Genomic DNA, 21,084 nt, shown 5'->3' on the forward strand with positions numbered 1-21,084 from the left:
TTATATTAATAAATGCAAGATTAAAATAAATAAAAAATGTATTTATTCATGTACTGTTTGAAACTTTTCACTAGTTACCAGAGGCCGGGATGTTCGTCGAAGGTGCTTAAAATGGTATTAGGAGGCTGGGGACGTGTGGCGTCAGGTCTAAATGACGCAGCTATTTGGGATGTGGATGGTTCAGTGTGAGGGGGGAGGGGGTTGATCTGCTGGCGTCAAAGGCCGTGCGTCAGTGGCGCGTGCGCTTGGCACGCACTAAAGGTGCTGCAATATAATAGGTAGAGGGGTGGGGATAGTGGAACCATTGCACCCTTAGGATGTATCATTCGTAGTTGTCACCAGAGCTATTAAGATGGGCCGTGCCACTTATGAAGAGATTGTTGAGGTGGGGTCCAATGCGAGCTGGGAGGAGGTTAGTGGCCAGGAAGAAGCTCTTGCGTTGGACTAAGACGAAGAGTCCAGGGAAGACATCGCAGATGCACCTGTGAACACCTCCACTCTAACTGTGGAGGATATTGCTGCTGCGGTGGGAGGGGATATTAGGCACGTATCCCGAACTATCGACTTTGGAACTGTGTATGCGAATAGTTGTATGGACGGAGCATTGGATGGCTGGTATGGAAAATACTGAGGAGCGGGCTATTGTGAAGGGGGTTGGTAACACCCTCTGAATGGTATTGTGTTAGCGAGGGGAGAAGATATGTGTGTGTTTTATTAAATAGTTTAATTTTTTTTCCATATTTTATTCTCTTAACTTCTTGTCACGACTTTTAAAAATAAACTATTTTAATTTGATGTGAAGTGCATTTCGTAGCGGCAGTAATGGCCGAGGTGAGTGTTGTAACTGCATCATCTACACTATAGCGATCTGACATCAAGTTGAAAAATAAAATGATACGTGTTGGATATGGTGTTTCTCGCGAAGAGGGGACACATTTAATACTTTACCAATGTGATTCGTCATATTTGTTTGTAGCATAATGTTATCAAGCACGATTAAGCCTGCGTGTGTTTTTTTGTTTTATTAATAATTTTTGGGGAAACTGATAAGTATATATGAAAACATTAAAAATATCTGCTTCCATATAGCTTTGAAATGAGAATCTGCAAACAAATGGTTTGTTTTAGAAGAAATTATTACTTGTGGTTTGGGACTCTGAAATATTTCTGGTCCTGTGACTACTAGGAAGTAATAAATAATTAAATTTGATGGAAGAAAAAGTTATTAAATATTATTACTATAACCATCGCATCCGTAACGCTGAGACTTTGTTGTATATACTTTCAGTTTTCTTGAGGATTGTATGTTGCAAAATGTCCGACTTTATTTTAATAAATAAGATTTTACCTACAAATTGATTATTACTTTAACATTGCACTTGCATTACTCAAGCTAATCGTACATAAATTGCTCTATGATAAATGAAAATATATACGGAAACATTAAAAATATCTGCTTCTCTACAGCTTTAAAAAACGAATACGCAAACATGGTCTCTGAGAAGAAAATATATATATATATATATATATATATATATAGAGGAAACTGCCCAAAAGTGGACCCCCATTTTGTTTTTTAATAAAAACACAAAGTAAACTGTAAAAAAATATGTTTTTAAAGCATGAAATATTTACTTTGTTAAGTTGTAAAGCATTTACAATTGTAATTTTGGAAAATATAATTAAAAATCGCTTTAAAAAAATTATTTACCAAACCCTTACACTTTGACGATCTTAAAAATAGTTGCCTAAATTGGACCCCTTGTAAAAACTATTAAAATAACACAGAGTAAAATAACAAATAAGGTATTAAATCAAAGAAAACATAATATCTATTGTTTCAAAATATACATATATAATATAAACAGTTACTGATTAAGTTTCAAATAAACCTACAGAATGTCAAGATACTGAAGTTATAAACAGAATTACATTATTTAGCGACAAAAGTCGCAAATATAAACGTCCTGTTCAGCCCCTGCACAATCCACATGGGCCCACAATAAGCACATAACACACATGACCCAAAGTTCCCCTTTAGAATCCTCCGTAAATTTCCTGTCACAAAACATACACGAAGTATCATAATCTTTGGATGGGGAGACTCCCGGAAGAAAGTCCAATTCGGATCTTCCAGATGACATGCTGTTTTCATCTTCGGTGCTTGATTCTTTCACATTTATCTCAAAATTCAAATGCCTTGTCACGAGCACTTTTCCTTTTCTTGATGGCTCTGTTCCTGAACCACGTCCCCGGCCACGATTCCTTTTGCGTCCTTGACCATGATTTCGTTCTTGCTGTTCTGCTTCCTTGGCTTCTTTAGCTTTTTTAGCTTCCACTAATTGGGTTTTGTAAGGAATGGATGTAATGACCGTAGAACTGCAGGTCTTTCGTCCTCTGTTCGAAGTCCTCTTTTTAATTTTTGGGATGGGAGTGATGTCAAATGGGCTTGTCTTAGAAGATGTGGAACTCTGAGGATCCTCAGTTGTAGCTGATGGCCGCGGAATACCATGACGTGCCAAAGACGTTGATGGTTGACTTGGTTCAAACTCTACAATAACTCGTGGTTCCTTTGTGTTACGTTCTTCTCTGCTCTCTCGATAGCTCTGATTTTCTGCAGTTTGTTTCTTCAACACAGATTCGTAGAAACTTGAATCTCGTTTTTTGTTTGCTTCTTCAATGTATTCAGCATCAGAGAACAGCTTCTTGTTCAAGGGGTATATGCCTGATATTTTAAATCCATTGATTGCTATTTGAGCAGTTTGGCATCTAATATAGGCTTTGCCAAACAATTCCATTACATCAAAAGGACTGACGGCGCGCTCATTGTTCCTTAACCACTGCCTGATTTCCTCACTGTAATAAGCTTTGAGAGGACCCATGAAACTTCTATCCAGCGGTTGTAGTTTGTGCGAGGAGTGAGGTGGCAGCGACAGAATGGTAACATTATTCGCTTTTGCCAAGTCGATCAGATCAATATTCTGTGTGTGGCTAAAGTGGCCATCCAAGAGCAACAGCACAGGTTTTTCATTCGTAGGATGGGCAAACTCGATGAAGTGTCAAAACCACTGAGTGAAGGAGTTGGTTTGGATCCACCCTGAAGGGTGCGCTGCAAAGATTGTTCCTGGTGGAGCACCCTTTTTCAACTGTTCACTCATATTTTTCCTCGGAAAAATTACTAAAGGTGGTACAAATGAGCCACTAACATTCATACAAGCAACAATTGTTATAAGTGCCCCACATTCTCCTGATGTCAAGGCAGCAACCTGTTTTTTACCCTTAAGGCCAATTACTTTTACTACTTTACTTTGTACCACTGTAATTCCACTCTCATCAACATTGTAAATTCTGTCAGGAGAAAATTTACCTTTCTCATAAATATCTTCCAGAACATTATATAATATCTGTATTTTCTTTGCTGAACCCGAGAGCCCGGCTGTAGGATGTTCCAGTAGGCTTCCTTTCTGACAGTTTGGTTTTGTGGCGTTTAAGAAAAAGTTTTACCCACTATTTCCCAGCAATTCCGTCTTTGAAAGGATGTTCAATGTCATTTCTCTCTGCCAATTGTTCAGCAACTCTTCGCAAGTCATTACGAGTAAGTCCAAAAAAAGAAGCTTCCATAGCAAGACAATAATGAACAAGCTCATGTTCAAGATCTTCACCCAAAACTGTAGGTCTGCCTCTTTTTGTAATTGCTGCTTCCTCAGGAGTACCGTACTTCATGTTGGACAACCTCATTAGTGTGGTTTTTGGAACATTAAACTGTTTACTGGCCTTCTTCCAACCCATCTTTTTTTCCCCGAACTGCATCAATAGCTTTAGTCATTTTAGATGGACTCCACTTTCTTTGATCAATTTTCCCCATTATCCTTTTGGAATCTGCAAAAGAATTCCAAAAGTATAAGAGTATAAACAAATAGAAGCCGATATAAGACACGAATATGTAAGGGGTCCGGTTAAGGGAACAAGGGGTCCGGTTTAGGCAACTGAAGGGGTCCGGTTTGCGCGACTGTAGCTAACAATTTGCTAACCCAATAAATTTTTAATCAAGCATCTAAATGAAACGGGTTTGATACAAACATTTACAGTACACCTTACCATTAAAAACATATAAAGGTCCAAAGGCTTACCTGCCAATATCTTGGAGAAATGATTAATTATGTAGCACACTGCAAAAACTATTTACACTGCCACAACACACAATGGCGGGTGGACACGCTACAAGTGAAGCGAGCGAGGTGTGCGCTCCGCTACGGCGTGGGAGAAGCCTGGACTACTGTTTGCACTCGGTACCGCTAGAGTTCAGGAGAATGCAGAGCCAGGAGACCGGGGGTCCGCTTTAGGGGGGGTAGTCCAGTTTTGGGCACTTTCCTCTCTCTCTCTCTCTCTCTATATATATATATATATATATATATATATATATATATATATACGTGAACATTTAAAATATATGCTTCCATGCAGCTTTTTTTTAACTCGGGTACGAAAACTCGAATTGGTTTATAAGAGTTTATTACTTGAGTGAGGACTCTGAAGAAATTTCTGGTTCTGAACGGTGAAGGATGGAGTAAATAATTTAATTAACCTATAATCGTTTTTTAAATTATCATTACTTAAAAATAAACGATGAGATGATTATTTTGATATATGATAACATATATCACAGACTATACATATAAACATCATAAATGATTTGTCTTTAAGAAAAAATGGTGGTCTTGATAAAATGACTGTGGATTTTTTAAAAATAATTTTCCTTAAGGCTCATAACAACTCTGTTGGGAAATATAAACACACCCCTACATACATTGTATGTCTTTAAGAATAAATGTTGGTCACAACAACAAAAAGACTGTAGATTTTATGATTTATTTTAACAAAATTTGTGAATTTTTTGGTCTAAAAGGCTCATAACAACACTGATGGGAAATATCAACTCAACCTTACATACAATAACATACTTTAGAAACCTACACCCGATGACGACATCCATCAGATGAAATCAAGATGGCGGTCTGCACTAAACAAGATGGCTGCCTCCAGCAGACTATAATGCATGGGTAGGAGTGGGGAGCTCGATGATGATGGCATCTTAACGAAAAGTGCAAGGCACGGGAGTGAGTAGCTCAATGACGAAGTATTCAAGTTTTAAATAAAAATTTTTTTAATATTTTTATAAATTTTTTTATAATTTTTTTCCGATTATCTAGTTTAATATTTGAGGATTTTCAAGATGGTGTACGTGACGTCATAATTCGGTGTAATGTTCTAGAAAACAAAATGGCGGAATCAAAGATGGCCGCTGGGGTTAGAGTTGAAAGTCAAATCCAAGATGTCCACCGGAATTGACGTAATACAAGATGACTGCCGGTAGTGACGTAATCCAATATGACCACCGTAACTCCATGGCTCCCCACCCCAACCCCTGTCCCAGGACCTATTAAATACACCTCATGCTCTTTGGACAAGGGAGTCAGCCCTAACACAACATGCATAGAACCCCCGGGAGCCAAGCTTAAACCTGCGTGCTTCGGATTACTTTTAATTGGCAATATAAATTATTTAAACACGATTTAAATAATGATAATTTCTCAGCTTGCGAAGAAATTTCCTCGCCAGTCCGCAACAGTGGGGCTACGCTCGTGCTAAAAAAAATCCGGGGCGCGCCGTGATTGGGCGATTTCTGTACCAACCACAGCGCACTACGGGGGACTGCGGCCAAGATTGAATTTGGCATTTTATATTTGCGTTTTTACTCTGGATCTTGTTCTTTCAGAGATGAAATGCAAGAGTTTCTAGTTACAGCACATTTATCGTTAAATTTCTAAGCAGGTGTGACAGAATAATATTTCATAAGTTCAAGTTTATCTGTGCATGGTCCTGCAGTGGCAACGTACATATCCGTCTGTCGAGATACGAATGCTCTTATTGTGAATGCTCTGTAACTCAGGTGAGATTCCGCTGCTGCTTCTCACACTGGAGCCGCGTATGTTGTAATCGGTTTGATTAACGCATTATATATTATCAGACCATTTTTAACTGAGTTACCTAGTCTTTTACTCTACTGAAATTATCATGCTGATGTTCTCCGTGTGCTCCTTATAATACCAGGCAAGACTTCTGCTAGTGCTCTCCATGATGGGACATGCAATTGTATTCAGAGTTTCGTTTGTTTCTGAATTCGTTACCGAATTAAAACGAATAATATTTAAATGAGGGGGAATTAAAACAAAACAAAAAAGATTTATAATTCAGTCCATTATTATGCCCTGAAGCAGCTGAGGAACACTATCATGCAAGACGATTTCCCTTCCCCTTGAGGTTAGCGAAGCTCTCTTCTTGCGATCGTGAGCGAACATTCCACATCCTACATGAAAGAGCTGCCTGTACAACACAGCATGTGGCGACAAATGGTGGCAAGAATCTGGACTACTTGCAAAATTTTTTTTTTCCATGAGATAAATTAACTCTCGCTGCTGAATGGAGCAATTGTAGCCAGTTGTATCCTTGTAGCCTTGTCTCGTAGACTCGTAGCTTCGTAGCCAAGAAGCCTTCAAGCCTTGTAGCCTTGCAACTATGTGGCCTCGTAGACAGGTAGCGTTGTAGCCATATGGCCTCTTAATCTTTTAGCCTCGTAGCCTTGTAGCCTTGTAGCCTTATAGCCTTATAGCCATATGTTCTGGTAGTCTTGTAGCCTTATAGCCTTGTAGGCAGAGCCATATGTATGCAAATATTGTTGTAGACATATATAGTAGTATCCTGCGATCGTATCATACAGATCGTATCCTACTGATGGGATCGTATCATACCAATCGTATCCCACCGATAGGATTGTATCTTACCGATCGTATCCAACTGATGGGATTGTAACCTACCAATCATATTCCACTGATAGGATCATATCCTACCTGTCGTATTCCACTGATGGTCTCCTACCATACATATTCCACTGATGGGATCATATCCTACCTATTATATCCAACTGATGGTATCTATCTTACCGATTGTATCCCACTGATGGGATAGTATTATACCGACCGTATCTCACTGATGGGGTCGTATTCTACAGATCGTACACCACTAATAGGTTTGCATCCTACCGATCGTATCCCACTGTTGGGATCGTATCCTATCAATCGTATCCCACTGATGGGATCGTATCCTACTGATATCTTACTGATGGTATCGTATCCTACCAATGGGATCGTATCCTATCAATCGTATCCCATTGATGGGATTGTATTCTACTGAATTTAACCTACTAATAAAATCTTATCCTACCTAAATTACTATGTACTATTACTGCTTGTTAAATGTGGTTTTTTTACGGTAATGTGCTACCACCTGATAGCTTCTATAATGACTAATGAAACTAACAGGTATAATCAAATCCATAATGTAGAGAAGAACTATTTCTTTAACGAATAAAACCCTTTGTTTTCTGAAATCCTGGCAATAAAACGTTTTGAGACGTTTATTATTATTAATAATAATACTCTACTATGCGAGTCAAATCGTTCTCTAGTGCTTCCCTTCGAGCTTAAAAAAACCTTGACAATCAATATATTCTATCGTCACGCACTTTAGACAAAGTTACTTCATTTATAGATTAATAGTTGGCAGTGTAGTCGGTGATGTATGCGGGTACAGAAAAGCAACGATGAGTTTGCAGTCTTTCAGGTATATGGTTGTTGGTTTTAGTCTTGAACGGCACTCATAGATGGAGAGCGTACTTTCGCTTGGCTCGTCCTGAACGACTGTAGGAGCCAATAAGAAGCACTCAGACCTGTAACACGTGCGCAAGGTGCTCTGTGAGAGCAGCCAATGAACACCGATTTTACTTGACTAAGCACAAGTTTGTGCATTGGAACTTGACGGCAGAAACAAAAGCGAGTATATACTACGAACACAGTCTGGTCGCAGAAATCGTTCATAGAAATGGGCCGATTTTCCCAAGATACCGTTTCTGAAAAAAAAATTAAATAAACAATTTGTAATAAATTCGGGTTTTACAGTATTTTCCCCCTTTAACACCAAACAAGTAATTTAATTTATATTGTATTAATCTGGCCTTGCAACATTACGAACGATATATTTTCTGGAACACGTAAATTCTTTGACAATTTTTTTCAACTTATCATTACGAATTCGGTGTTTTTGCACACATTTATTCTTGCTATGTTACGTAAAATACTAGTGCTGATCAACTGCTTCTGTGCTCTAAACCTCAGGTAAAGCCTTACTTTCTCCTAAAGAGACGTCCCTTAACAATTCTTGAATATTTATCATATCCAAGCCAACACCAAATAACAAATTTTTAGTGTTTGATATTCAAATATTTATGCCAGGAAGTCTTACATAAACAGATTTCAGGAAGGGATATTTGTATTCTCCACTTTACAAAAAAAAGTACCTCAATCACTGACCGTTGTTAAAATATCAAATATGTTCTTATCTGCTGGAGTGAAAAGATAATCACGAACTGTGAATGAGACATATAGTTTTTATAAATGAAATAAAAAATATGATACTACGATTACTAATAGTCATTGTTCAATTTATAAGAGCCAAAAATTACATTTTAATAATTATAACTAATAAGGGTAACATTAGGTGTTATAGTCACAACTAGGCACTATAACTATCGACTTGTTTATGCAAATAATAACCTCGACAAATAACGGCAGGAACTCAGGCGTAAAGACGTTCAGAAAAAACGTAAATTGATAATTTGAATGATATAGCGTTCATCGTTTCGAAGGAAACCTGTCCTCCATTAAAAACCAAAGAAAGAGTTTTTATGATTGCAAAGAACTAGCAACGGAAGACTGTGAACGTGTAAGTGGCACATTCTCAAAACTGGCCTGACTTTCTGAGTAGGACGTAGCATTGCTCGAAACTGGCCTGACTAGCTTGTTTAGGTCGTAGCACTTGCTTTGCTTGACACTGGCCTGACATGTTTATGTAGGACGTAGCATTTGCTCGACACTGCTCTTACTTTTTTTAAAGTAGGACGTAGAACTGGCTTGACACTGGGCTGATTTGCTTGCGTAGGACGTAGCACTTGTATGACACTGGCCTGACTTATTTGTGTAGGACATAGCAATTTCTTGATAATGGTCTGACTTCCTTGTAAAGGACATAGCACTTGCTCGACACTGGACTGAATTGCTTGTGTAAGACGTAGTACTTGCTTGAAACTGGTCTGACTTCCATGTAAATGTCGTATCACTTCTTGGACACTTACATGACATGCTTGAGTAGGACGTAACACTTTATCGACACTGGTCTGACTTGCATTATTTGTAGAACGTGGCACTTGATCGAAACTGGCCTGACTTGCTTATTTAGGTCGTAGCACTTGCTTTGCTTGACACTGACTTTACTTGCTTTGAAAATGATGTAGCACTTTCACGATACTGGAGTGACTTTCCTTTGTAGGACGTAGCTCTTGTTCGACACTGGCCTAACTTGCTTGTGTAGGACATAGCACTTGCTCGACACTGGCATGAGTTGTTTGTGTAGGAGGTAGCACTTTCTCGACACTGGCCTGACTGGTTTGTGTTGGAGAGATTCGAATAGAAATAAGCCATCTTGTGTTCGTTAGTTCTCAAGCCGTAACGATTATCATTTATTATTATAATTCGGCTCCATAAGATTAATACATTACTTATCATTTTGCTTGAATATATAGTGACTATCTGTTATAAGTAATTTCCTCTGCGAGTTAATTGGCATTTATTATTGAATTCATCTTTGAGAGTGACTGCACAGCAATTATACTGTAAAATAACACTGCTAGAAAGAGAAAGTTTTAATGGTAAATGTCAAAAATTTTCTATCGCATTTAAGCTGTTGAAAAATGGCGTCTTCGGATCCTACCACTCCCCCTCAAGGACATGTTTTCGGAACGACGAAGCAGTAATTCATTTGTGACTTTTAACTGCCGCAAATCGCCACTGATGGCCCGAGAATAGCATTGTGAGAACCTTTGTCCGTTTTTTTTCTTTTTGCGCATGGACCCGTAATACGATTTGCCAAACTAAGTTTCTAAGACAGTTGGTGCAATCAATGACAGTTGCACTTGTTTACAGGTAGTAACTGGTTACTGAATGTAACTCTATAATTTAATAAAGCATACATTTAAGTGTATGATAAACGAATATCAAATATCAACCACTTAGTACTTCGTATCTCTGGCATGCAAAGTGATGTGAGCTATGACCTATGAACTATGAGCTATGAGGTGCTATAACTGAAATAACACCCAAACAGCGCCTACCAATAACCATATTTTTGATAGCAAACTAGCTGTTGCAAAAACTTAGTTCGTATCTCCAGAATAATTCACATAATTTATTTAATAGAATAGATAGACATTAATTGTTTATTATTTATTTTAACACTGAAATCAAAGTTTTTGTAAAGGTTCCATGAACTAAAGTTTTGGTTTTACGTTCGAGAGCAGGCACAAAAATTTGGGTGGAATCTCTTACTCACAAAAATTGCTACGTATACCTACTAATTCACCAACTTGAAGGAACCACTGAACTAATTAAAAACCTTTAATTTCCATAATGATTCAAGTTATTGCATGTAATTTACATGTATAATAGTATCTACAAATACATGCCACAATTTTAACTATAGTAACTACAGTCAAATGTTATAAGTTGTCTTCACTTTATTATCTGACACAGTTTGAGATATAACAATAAAATAAAGGCTTGCTAGGGTACTATATAAAACGTGTTTTAATTTATTGTCAATAGCATAAGCATTTTTTAAATTAAATTATTTCATACAGACAGATAACATTTTATATTTTTTTATTAAATTTTTATATTTGTTATTTTTATTTTTTAACATTTTATTTGCTTTAGGTAACTTATGAACTTTTTGTATTAATTCGAAAACCACCGACACTTCTATATTATACGTACATATGGAAATTTTATGACCCTTCTGTTATATATGTGTGTGTGATACATAACATTAGTAGCCTCTCAATTCAAGGCCAAAGATGACACTGCAAAGTCTGAGTAGACGGCCTACATTAAGTGTATAACAGCATTTCTGTCTTAGTGAAAGTTTTTTTAACCAGCAGTAAACGAGTATAACGAGTATTTACATGAATAAATAAACATGCAATTGGCACTCATGATCATAGGTAATGAAAAAAGTAGGCGTTTGCATACACTATGCGAACATATATGTTTCCATAAGGTTGAATGCAATTTTCTTCGTGATCGTTCTGAAACAAAGCTTGCTCTAGCGTTACTCTGGTTCACTCTGGATCGCCCTTATTCACTCTGTATCGTTTTTTTCCTGGGGCAACGTTCCGGAACGCAACCGCGTGGCTGTCGCTAACCATCAACTACTTCATCCGTGGTAATGCTAATTCTACCACAGGTTAGACAGTTGTAAGTTTGGCTGCTAGGAGCGCGGTGGTTCTTTCTCACCGACAGTCGTTTATTTGTATGCTACTGCTGCATGCACAAGGACTTGCGAGTCTTAAGCTTCTCCTGCTGATTACTGTTGCCAAAACTAATTATATATATATAACTTTGAACGGTCTTAAAAAGAATTGAAAATGGTAAAAACTCTTGTCTACAGTCACCTTTATATTCAAATTTTTCGAGTTACGTTATATTATTGCGTATCATCGATTGTCCCTAATAAATAAATTGCATCAACACTGGATTTTTCAAATAGGTTATTAACTGTACGCAAACATTTAAAGCAGTGTTATAAACAGTGGCAACTTAAGAATTTAGGTTTTTATTGTCACAGAGTGTAAATTCGTTAACTATAAGCCCCAAATATCAAAACTATTGATCAATAACTTTACTACAAAATTCGTCCCTTTAGAGTATAAAATGGTGATAACGGTTACGTGAGTTTGCTAATCAAAAAATTACTTAAATTCCACATGGCATAAAAACAAATATTGACATCACACTTACAATGCATTATAAGAAGTAAAAATTTTCGCTGGAGCAGTAATTTATCATGATATATGATTCTGCCATTCACAAACAGCCAAAATGTCACGCTGACAGAACAACCGCGCGCCTAGAGGCTAAAACTCAGAAGCCATGTTGTGTTCCAAACCTTGCCCCTGGCGCACACACAGCCCGCGATGCACTTGTGCACTGCACGGTGCCTATCACCCAGGATGTCAACCCAAGGCAACTCGACGTGTTGCGGAGCCTGTCGTGGAGTGAATATAGAGGCAGTGTGTTGGTAGGCTGCTTTTGTGGCCAACATCTAAGTTGGTTATAGATCTGTAACTTTCTTCGCTTGACCAATAAGCATCACAATGAAAGAAACTTACTTCTTTCTTCCTCAAGCAAACGTAATCATAGCGACACACTACAATATACCGGTTAGCTTACAGTTCACAGGGATGAAAGTCACAGTCACAACCTGAACAATTACTAAGTTAACCGAAGTACAAGCTTGGGTTAGGTTAGGTTAGATTCGGTCAATGTAATAAATAATAGTTGTTAAAGGGTGGGTAAGGTTAGATTAGGTTATCGTAACTAAAAGGAAAGATTGGTTAGGTTATGTTAGTGTTAAATAAAATACTCAATGACCGTAATATACAGGATGAGCACAAAAGAAGTATACAAAATAAAAAATTCATAAAATCTAAATGGTACAACATACGAGCTTCAAACCTTATATAGTTCATAGAGAATCTCTGGAAGTTTTTTTTGACGTATAGACGCACTTCATTTTTCGCAGACTGCCGCCGCCAGACAGTACTAGCGTAGAAAATGGCTCCTACATCGCAACAGAAGATCTGGTGTGTCCTGCAGTTAGCAAAAACGGGGTGTGTAACCGCTATGCAACGAGCGTTTCGCACACACTTTTCGTCAAGAACCACTCACCAGAGTATCCATATCAACTTGGTACAAAAACTTTGAAGAGAACGGCTGCATTTGCAAAGGCCAGAGTCCTGGTCGCCCTCCTGCGCCAGAGCAAGTTGTGGATCGAGTTCGAGCTGCATTCCTCCGAAGCCCACAAAAATCAACACGTTGCGAAAGTAGTGAGCTGCAGATCCCACAAACAAAATTTTCCAAAATCTTTCGTAAACGCTTGCGCATGAAACCTTACAGATTGCAGATGGTTCAGGCACTCACTCCCACCGATTATGCAGCACGATCTGAATTCTGCATCGAAATGTTGGCAAGAATGGAGAATGACGAAAACTACCAAAGAGGTTAAATTTTAGCCATGAAGCAACATTTCACACAAACGGTAGAGTTAATCGTCACAATGTTCGTGTTTGGGGAACACAACACCCTCATGAAACCATCGCACATGAACGAGATTCGCTAAAGGTCTATGTCTTCTGCGCAGTGTCGAGGGAGAAGATTTACGGCCCCTTCTTTTTCTTGGAGAAGACTGGCACAGGCACTACGTACCTCGACATGCTTTCTTTGTGGTTGCTGCCTCAATTGCAAGACGACTCCGACAACAAGATGGTGCACCTCCACACGTCCACCTGGCTGTACGGGAACACCTCAACACACATCTGCCTGGGCGATGGCTCGGTCGAGCAGGTGCTGGTGATGACGTGTGGTGCAGGTTGCCACCACGCTCACCTGACCTAACCCCTTGTGATTTTTTCTTGTGGGGTTACATCAAAGACATGGTGTTTGTCCCGCCCCTACCACAATCCTTGCCATAGCTAAGACAGCGAATTGCAGTTGCAGTAGAGTCCATCACTACCGATATGTTGTGCAGAGTGTGGGATGAGTTCGAATATCGTCTCGACGTTTGCCGTGTGACAAGAGCAGCACACATCGAATCCCTTTAATATGTTTAAAAAAAACTTCCAGAGATTCTCTATGAACTATATAAGGTTCGAAGCCTGTATGTTGTACCGTTTAGATTTTATGAATTTTTGATTTTGTATACTTCTTTTGTGCTCACCCTGTATATATATAAATTCTCGCTATGTGGTATTTTCCACGGGTGATCGGCAAACTTTGAAGAACTTCGGAACTGTTCGTTTGTGGCGCTCACCCTTGTCAATTGTAGGCTTATCAAGAGACACCTAACTATTTTAGAAATTTAACAGTCACTTATTTGTTGCTGTTATAAAAGCAAAAGGTAGGTTACGTTAGGTCATTACTTAAAAGAAATTTCTCGCATATATTAGTTTTTTTCTCACGTCCAGGTGATCGTAACTAAAATCCAAGGTTATTTATGTGAGGTAAGTGAACTTAAAATACTCTAACATTAAAAAAAAATAATTCTCGTAATTTTTTAAATTTCTTATGCGATTTTGAACGAGTGAGCAGTAAACTTCGGATAAGTTCGGAACTGTTCGGACATCTGACTCAATTTCATTGAGGCTTTCCAAGCTATTTACTATAAATATGTTGTGCTAACTATGTTTCTAAACGTTATCTGCAAATATAAAGTTCGTAGTAATGCACGATTAGTAGCATCAAGAGATGTAATCTCTTTATATAGAGCACAATCTTGCTATTAAAACTGGGGGTGCGGAAAAGTACCACAATGGCAAAATTCCTCTTGGTCTCCTCGAAACAGGTGGAAAAGAACCGTAATGGAAAACTACCATAAGTTAAAAGGACGGGGGAAATTCTGCCATTATTGCTTGATCGCACACGAAAAGAAACTAATGTTTCCAAAATTGTGTTACAGGAGGTAGCATTCTAGAATCTAAGATGGCCTCCATGACGTCGTAATCTAATTTTTTTTTTTTTAATTTTTAATTAATAAATATTTAATTTTTAAAATTTTCCCGTTAAAATAGGATAATAATTACGGATTTTCAATATGGTGGCCATAACGAAAAGTGGCACGATGGTGGTAGAGGCTAACGCCAAGGTCAAAGCTCCCCACCAGATTTTTTTTTGAGGCTTGCCCATAATGAATTTAAGCCACAATGGGGACAGTTCGATTATTTTTAATTTTTCTGGAATAAAAACGCGAAATTTTCCTTAAAAACGGCAACTCTTCCCTTGAAATAGGGAAATTTCTAGGAATTTTGAGTAATTTTTTAGGTATTTTGGAGACATTTTCACCAAAAGTGGCAGCCTGACGTCAGGTATGTCGGTCACTGTCCCTACCTCACACCTCACTCCTGACTCCTGCGCCTCCTATAATACTGAAAATAAAAATAATATATCTCCATCTATACCTAAAAAGCAAGAATTTTCACTTCTGTTGTGCGTGGACTCCACATTTTTTTAATTTGTAGTTTATTAGTACTATCATTCTATTTTATGTGAATAGTGTGACTGAAAATGTATAAAAGATGAATAGACTTACGAGGTTAGCTTTATAAGTGTATTTTATTTTTGTATGTGAACATTGTGATTTCAAATGTTATAATGACTTATATAGACTTGTACGATAGACTTTATATGTATAATTTATGTTTAATTGGAGTGTTTTTTGTGCTTTCATTTTATTTAGCTGGAGATCGTGAATAAACATAATGCCTAAAAATAATAAAAAGGCAGAAGCAGATAGAAGTATTATCAAAGGCAACGTGGGAATGTAAACCGCCAATATAAGCGCCAAAACGTTCTAGTTAACGTATGTGAGTAGATGTATTTGGTTCATCCTGGCGCACCGGTGGGTGGTGGGGGATCCGGGGATCCGATCCAGCCACTTTAACGCTTCGCTTCATCAGCCATGTTGGATTATGTCACTTCCTTCGACCATACACACATGAAAAAGTGTCCCGTTACGTTCATCAACCATGTACGCAAGAAAAAATGTCCCGTTACGACGGACAGACCAGCTCGCCAGGACGTCTCGCTATGAAAAGTATTAGGCGGTAATAAACAGCCAGGAGGTAACGAATATAAGCCTACTTCTACACGTGTTATGAACGCCGGATACATACGGCCAGGCAACCGTGTGTTTTGGCGCGCTCTACTTCCACGACGCGCAACGGCACCGGCAAGTTTTTATTACTACCTCCTCTCAAGTTCTGATCTCCTAATACTTCACAGCAGAGAAGCGCTGTTGGTCGGAGCCCGTAGGTACTTCCTTCGCACGCCTAACCTAACCTAACCTAACCTAAACTAACCTCACCTAACCTAATCCATATGCTAATCTATGCTAACCTAACCTAACCTAACCTAAACTAAACTAAACTAAACTAACCTCACCTAACCTAATCCATATGCTAATCTATGCTAACCTAACCTAACCTAACCTAACCTAAACTAACCTAACCTAACCTAACCTAACCTAACCTAATCCATATGCTAATCTATGCTAACCTAAACCTAACCTAACCTAAACTAACCTAACCTAACCTAAACTAACCTAACCTAACCTAACCTAATCCATATGCTAATCTATGCTAACCTAACCTAACCTAACCTAAACTAAACTAAAATAAAATAAACTAAACTAAACTAAACTAAACTAAACTAAACTAAACTTAACCTAACCTAACCTAACCTAACCTAACCTAATCCATATGCTAATCTATGCTAACCTAACCTAACCTAACCTAAACTAAACTAAACTAAACAAAACTAACCTAACCTAATCCATATGCTAATCTATGCAAACCTAACCTAACCTAACCTAAACTAAACTAACCTAACCTAACCTAACCTAATCCATATGCTAATCTATGCAAACCTAACCTAACCTAAACTAAACTAAACTAAACTAACCTAACCTAATCCATATGCTAATCTATGCTAACCTAACCTAACCTAACCTAACCTAAACTAAACTAAACTAAACTAAACCAAACCTAACCTAACCTAACCTAACCTAACCTAACCTAAACTAAACTATACTAAACTAAACTAAACTAAACTAACCTAACCTAATCCATATGCTAATCTATGCTAACCTAACCTAACCTAACCTAAACTAAACTAAACTAAACTAAACCTAACCTAACCTAACCTAACCTACCCAAACCTAACCTAACCTAACCTAACCTAATCCATATGCTAATCTATGCTAACCTAACCTAACCTAACCTAATCCATATGCTAATCTATGCTAACCTAACCTAATCCATATGCTAATCTATGCTAACCTAACCTAATCAATGCCAATCTATGCTAATCCATGTCAATCTATGCCAATCCGTATGTCAATCTATGCTAATTCATATACCAATCTATGCTAACCTGTATGCCAATCTATGCTAATCCGTATGTCAATCTATGCTAATCCATATGTTAATCCATGCTAATCCATTTGCCATTTTGTATTTCTAGTAATTTCCACCAACTTCGAATCATGTCGTCACCATTGCAATTTTCGTTACGGTCGCCATCTTGAAAATCCGCAATTTTTATGTTAGAAAATCGGGAAAAATTTTAAAAATCATTAAAAAAATTAAATAATCGAATTAAATAAAAATCTTAAAAACCACTGTTGCAGTTATTGTTACGGTCGATATCTTGGATTATATAAATGTTGCATATTTCGTTACACCCGCCATCTTGGTTGAGTACCATATCATTCTTACACTTTTCGTTAAGACCGCCATATTGGGTCCTATTAATGTTACAATTATCGTTATGGTCGCCATCTTTAAATTTAGACACCATCTTGAAAATCTTTATTTATTATACGATTTTAATGAAAAAAAAAGTTCAAAATTCATCAAAAAATTAACTTAATAGAATTCTGTTTATATCGATTCCCGTCCTTGATTCGAAACCGGCGAGGGCAAAAAATATAAAATCAACAGATCCTTCCTCCACAGAAGCCACCTTCAGACTGACCTACCTCCACCAATAACAAGGTATTTACCATCAGCTGGTATGACGTCACCACACCTTTGACCTTGACCTTAACCTTGACCTTTGACCTTGACCTTGAAATTTAACCTTAACCTTGAAATTTGACCTCGACATTGATCTTTGACTTTGACCTTGATGTCCATCACGGATCCGTCATTTTATGTTCAGTACATGCTAGCGGTCATTGCCACCATCATGTTTTCGTCTGCTGGAGGTCACCATATTGTGTGTACTTGTCTTACCATCATGCAAATTCTATTCTAACATGCTACAGTGCAGTAATAATTTATTATTGCTGAGGTGCCCACCATCTTGAAATTTGACCGCCATGTTGAAATCATGTAATTATTTAGTTAGAAATGCGGGAAAAATTCCAATAGTCTCCGATAAAATCAATTATTAATTTACAAATTGAATCGATGGATCCATGTCCACGGTTAGATTCTTGACCAGTGACAGTTGTAACTAATTATTAAATAAATATTAAATTCTTTTTTCCGTTACCTTTCGCGGAGTTTATTAATCATAAGTCAATATACCTAACCAAAGAATTAATACAGTGACGATAAGCCTATCATGAAAGTCTAATTTTTGAATAATCTGAATAACCTATAAGCCGTTCATGTACAAAACCGCACATAAAGAACAATTGTCTTCAGTCCATGAGACCGAGTCATGTCATTATCAGACGTATAGGCTAGTCATTTCAGGACCACATGACCTTCGTCGTTAGCTAATTATATTCAATTAATCCATCGTGACATTTTTATACATTCTAAAGGAGCAAGTAACCTTGAAAAATATTTTAGTAACACCAAGAGGTGATAAACTAGTAAATATTCAATCACTACATTTTGTACTACGCGCAATCAACAAAAAGGAAGCACCATCAACGAAAAGACAGCACCACCAACGAAAAGGCAGCACCGACTACGAAAAGGCAGCACATTTGGAAGCACCGACTACGAAAAGGCAGCACATTTGGAAGCACCGACTACGAAAAGGCAGCACATTTGGCAGCACCGACAACGAAAAGGCAGCACATTTGGAAGCTCCATCAACAAAAAAAGGCAAAAAGGAAGCACAAGTTACGAGATCTAAGTCTTAGTTAGAAATCAGAATACAAGAAATAAAAACATTAAATTCTTATAATTTAAATTATTTATTTTATTGCTTTACATTATACAAATGCAAGTAAAACAAGCCATTATTGTATGTAGCCAGCATTCCTCAGTTCCTTGAGTATGAAGGATATTTCTTTGATGCACGAATAGTTTCTTGCACAAAGCGAACCATGTAAAAGTCTTAGCCGGTCAACCAATATGTTTGGATCTTTCCATGATGTGTAATCAATCTCTTCTACCACCATCTTCCTTGCACCTTTATAAATATTACGATCTCTGGCGTCTTCCGTTTTACCACCAACCTCAGGGTAACTTTCATGTTTGAGACGGTGATCATCACAAGCTTGATCAGATTTATTTAATATATCACGTCGTTTCCACCGTTTCGGTCTCAGGACACCGCCACATTCTTCGATCTTGGCAGCTTTAGGTGTTTCATCATAGTCTATGTCTTTGTCAACAGCCTCAGAGTCACTGTAACAATCACCGTAGAAGGAATCGTCTTCACCCAATTTACCGTAATAATTCGATGTTGATGATGTTGAAGTGTCTTCTTCGTCTTCATGCTTCCTTTTTAGGAGTCCATCATTTTTACAAAGTAGGAAAGATCTACTTGAATTCGGCTGGAATATATTCTCACTTTTCACGTTAAGGATTCTTTCATTGTCTTCATTCTTCCGTAAATCATCAACCTCCTTCAATTTAAGTTCTTTGTCGAGATCGGAAGAGCCAAGAAAATTATTGTCGTAATGCAGATCACTCTTCCTTAGGATGGTAGATTCATCGTTGTCCTCTAGCTTGTACGCAGGCTTGGCGCTACAAGTTCTGCCATGTCTTTTTAGGCTCTCTCCCCGCGTAAACGACTTGCTACATCGAACACAACTTATCATATTACGCAGTGGATTTTTAACACAGTCATTCTTCTCGTGTTGTCTTTTATTCTTTCTCAAGATAAACTCTTTACCGCAAAACTTACACCTATGTTCTTTCGATACAGCGTCAGATCCCAAATCAGAATTCATATTAGTTACTGAGACTAATGCCAGATACCAATTGAGTGTTTTAAATTAGATCCAATACTTAAATAGAAATTTTTTCATATTTCATCAGCGAGAATTAATATATCTCATGCAAAAGTACTTTATGCATGTAGTTCTGCTTTTCAACAACAGATGTCGCCACATGTTGCTTGCAGGTAAATAATATTTAGTTCTTTTATGCGGGGTGCGGGATGCTCACTAACGATCGCAAAAGAAGGATGGCTTCGCTAGACTCCAAGGAAAAGGAAGTTCGTCTTGCATGTTGGTGCTCCACAGATGTCTCATGGCATAATATTAATTTGACTGAGTAATGATATGTGTTAATTCCACCTTATAAAAATATTGCAAGTTTTGATTTAGTAGCAGAAATTATCGAATTAAATGTAACTCCAAATAAAATGACATGTCTCATTAGACAAAAAAAAAATCCATGCAGACAGCGGTTTCTCAGAATAGTCAGAAACACTTGAAGAAACCACAGGAATGATTGCAAGAACACGGGAAAACCCATCAAAATATTGACAAGAATAATCAGGAGCACACGGAGAAAACCATCAAAATATTGACAAGAATATTCAGGAGCACACGGAGAAAACCACCATAATATTAACAATAATAATCGGAAGCACACGGAGAAAACCACAATAATATCGACAAGAATAATCGGAAGCACACAGAGAAAACCACCACAAGTTTTCTTTGATATCATAAAAATACAGAAAAAAAAATATTTAAAAATAAAAATAATTTTTTTTATTAATTTATTTTTATTTTTAAATATTTTTTTTCTGTATTTTTATGATATCAAAGAAAACTTGTGGTGGTTTTCTCTGTGTGCTTCCGATTATTCTTGTCGATATTATTGTGGTTTTCTCCGTGTGCTTCCGATTATTATTGTTAATATTATGGTGGTTTTCTCCGTGTGCTCCTGAATATTCTTGTCAATATTTTGATGGTTTTATCCGTGTGCTCCTGATTATTCTTGTCAATATTTTGATGGGTTTTCCCGTGTTCTTGCAATCATTCCTGTGGTTTCTTCAAGTGTTTCTGACTATTCTGAGAAACCGCTCTCTGCATGGATTTTTTTTGTCTAATGAGACATGTCATTTTATTTGGAGTTACATTTAATTCGATAATTTCTGCTAC

Source organism: Bacillus rossius, chromosome 3 (genome assembly GCF_032445375.1).
Source record: "Bacillus rossius redtenbacheri isolate Brsri chromosome 3, Brsri_v3, whole genome shotgun sequence".
NCBI classification, from domain to species: Eukaryota; Metazoa; Arthropoda; class Insecta; order Phasmatodea; family Bacillidae; genus Bacillus; species Bacillus rossius.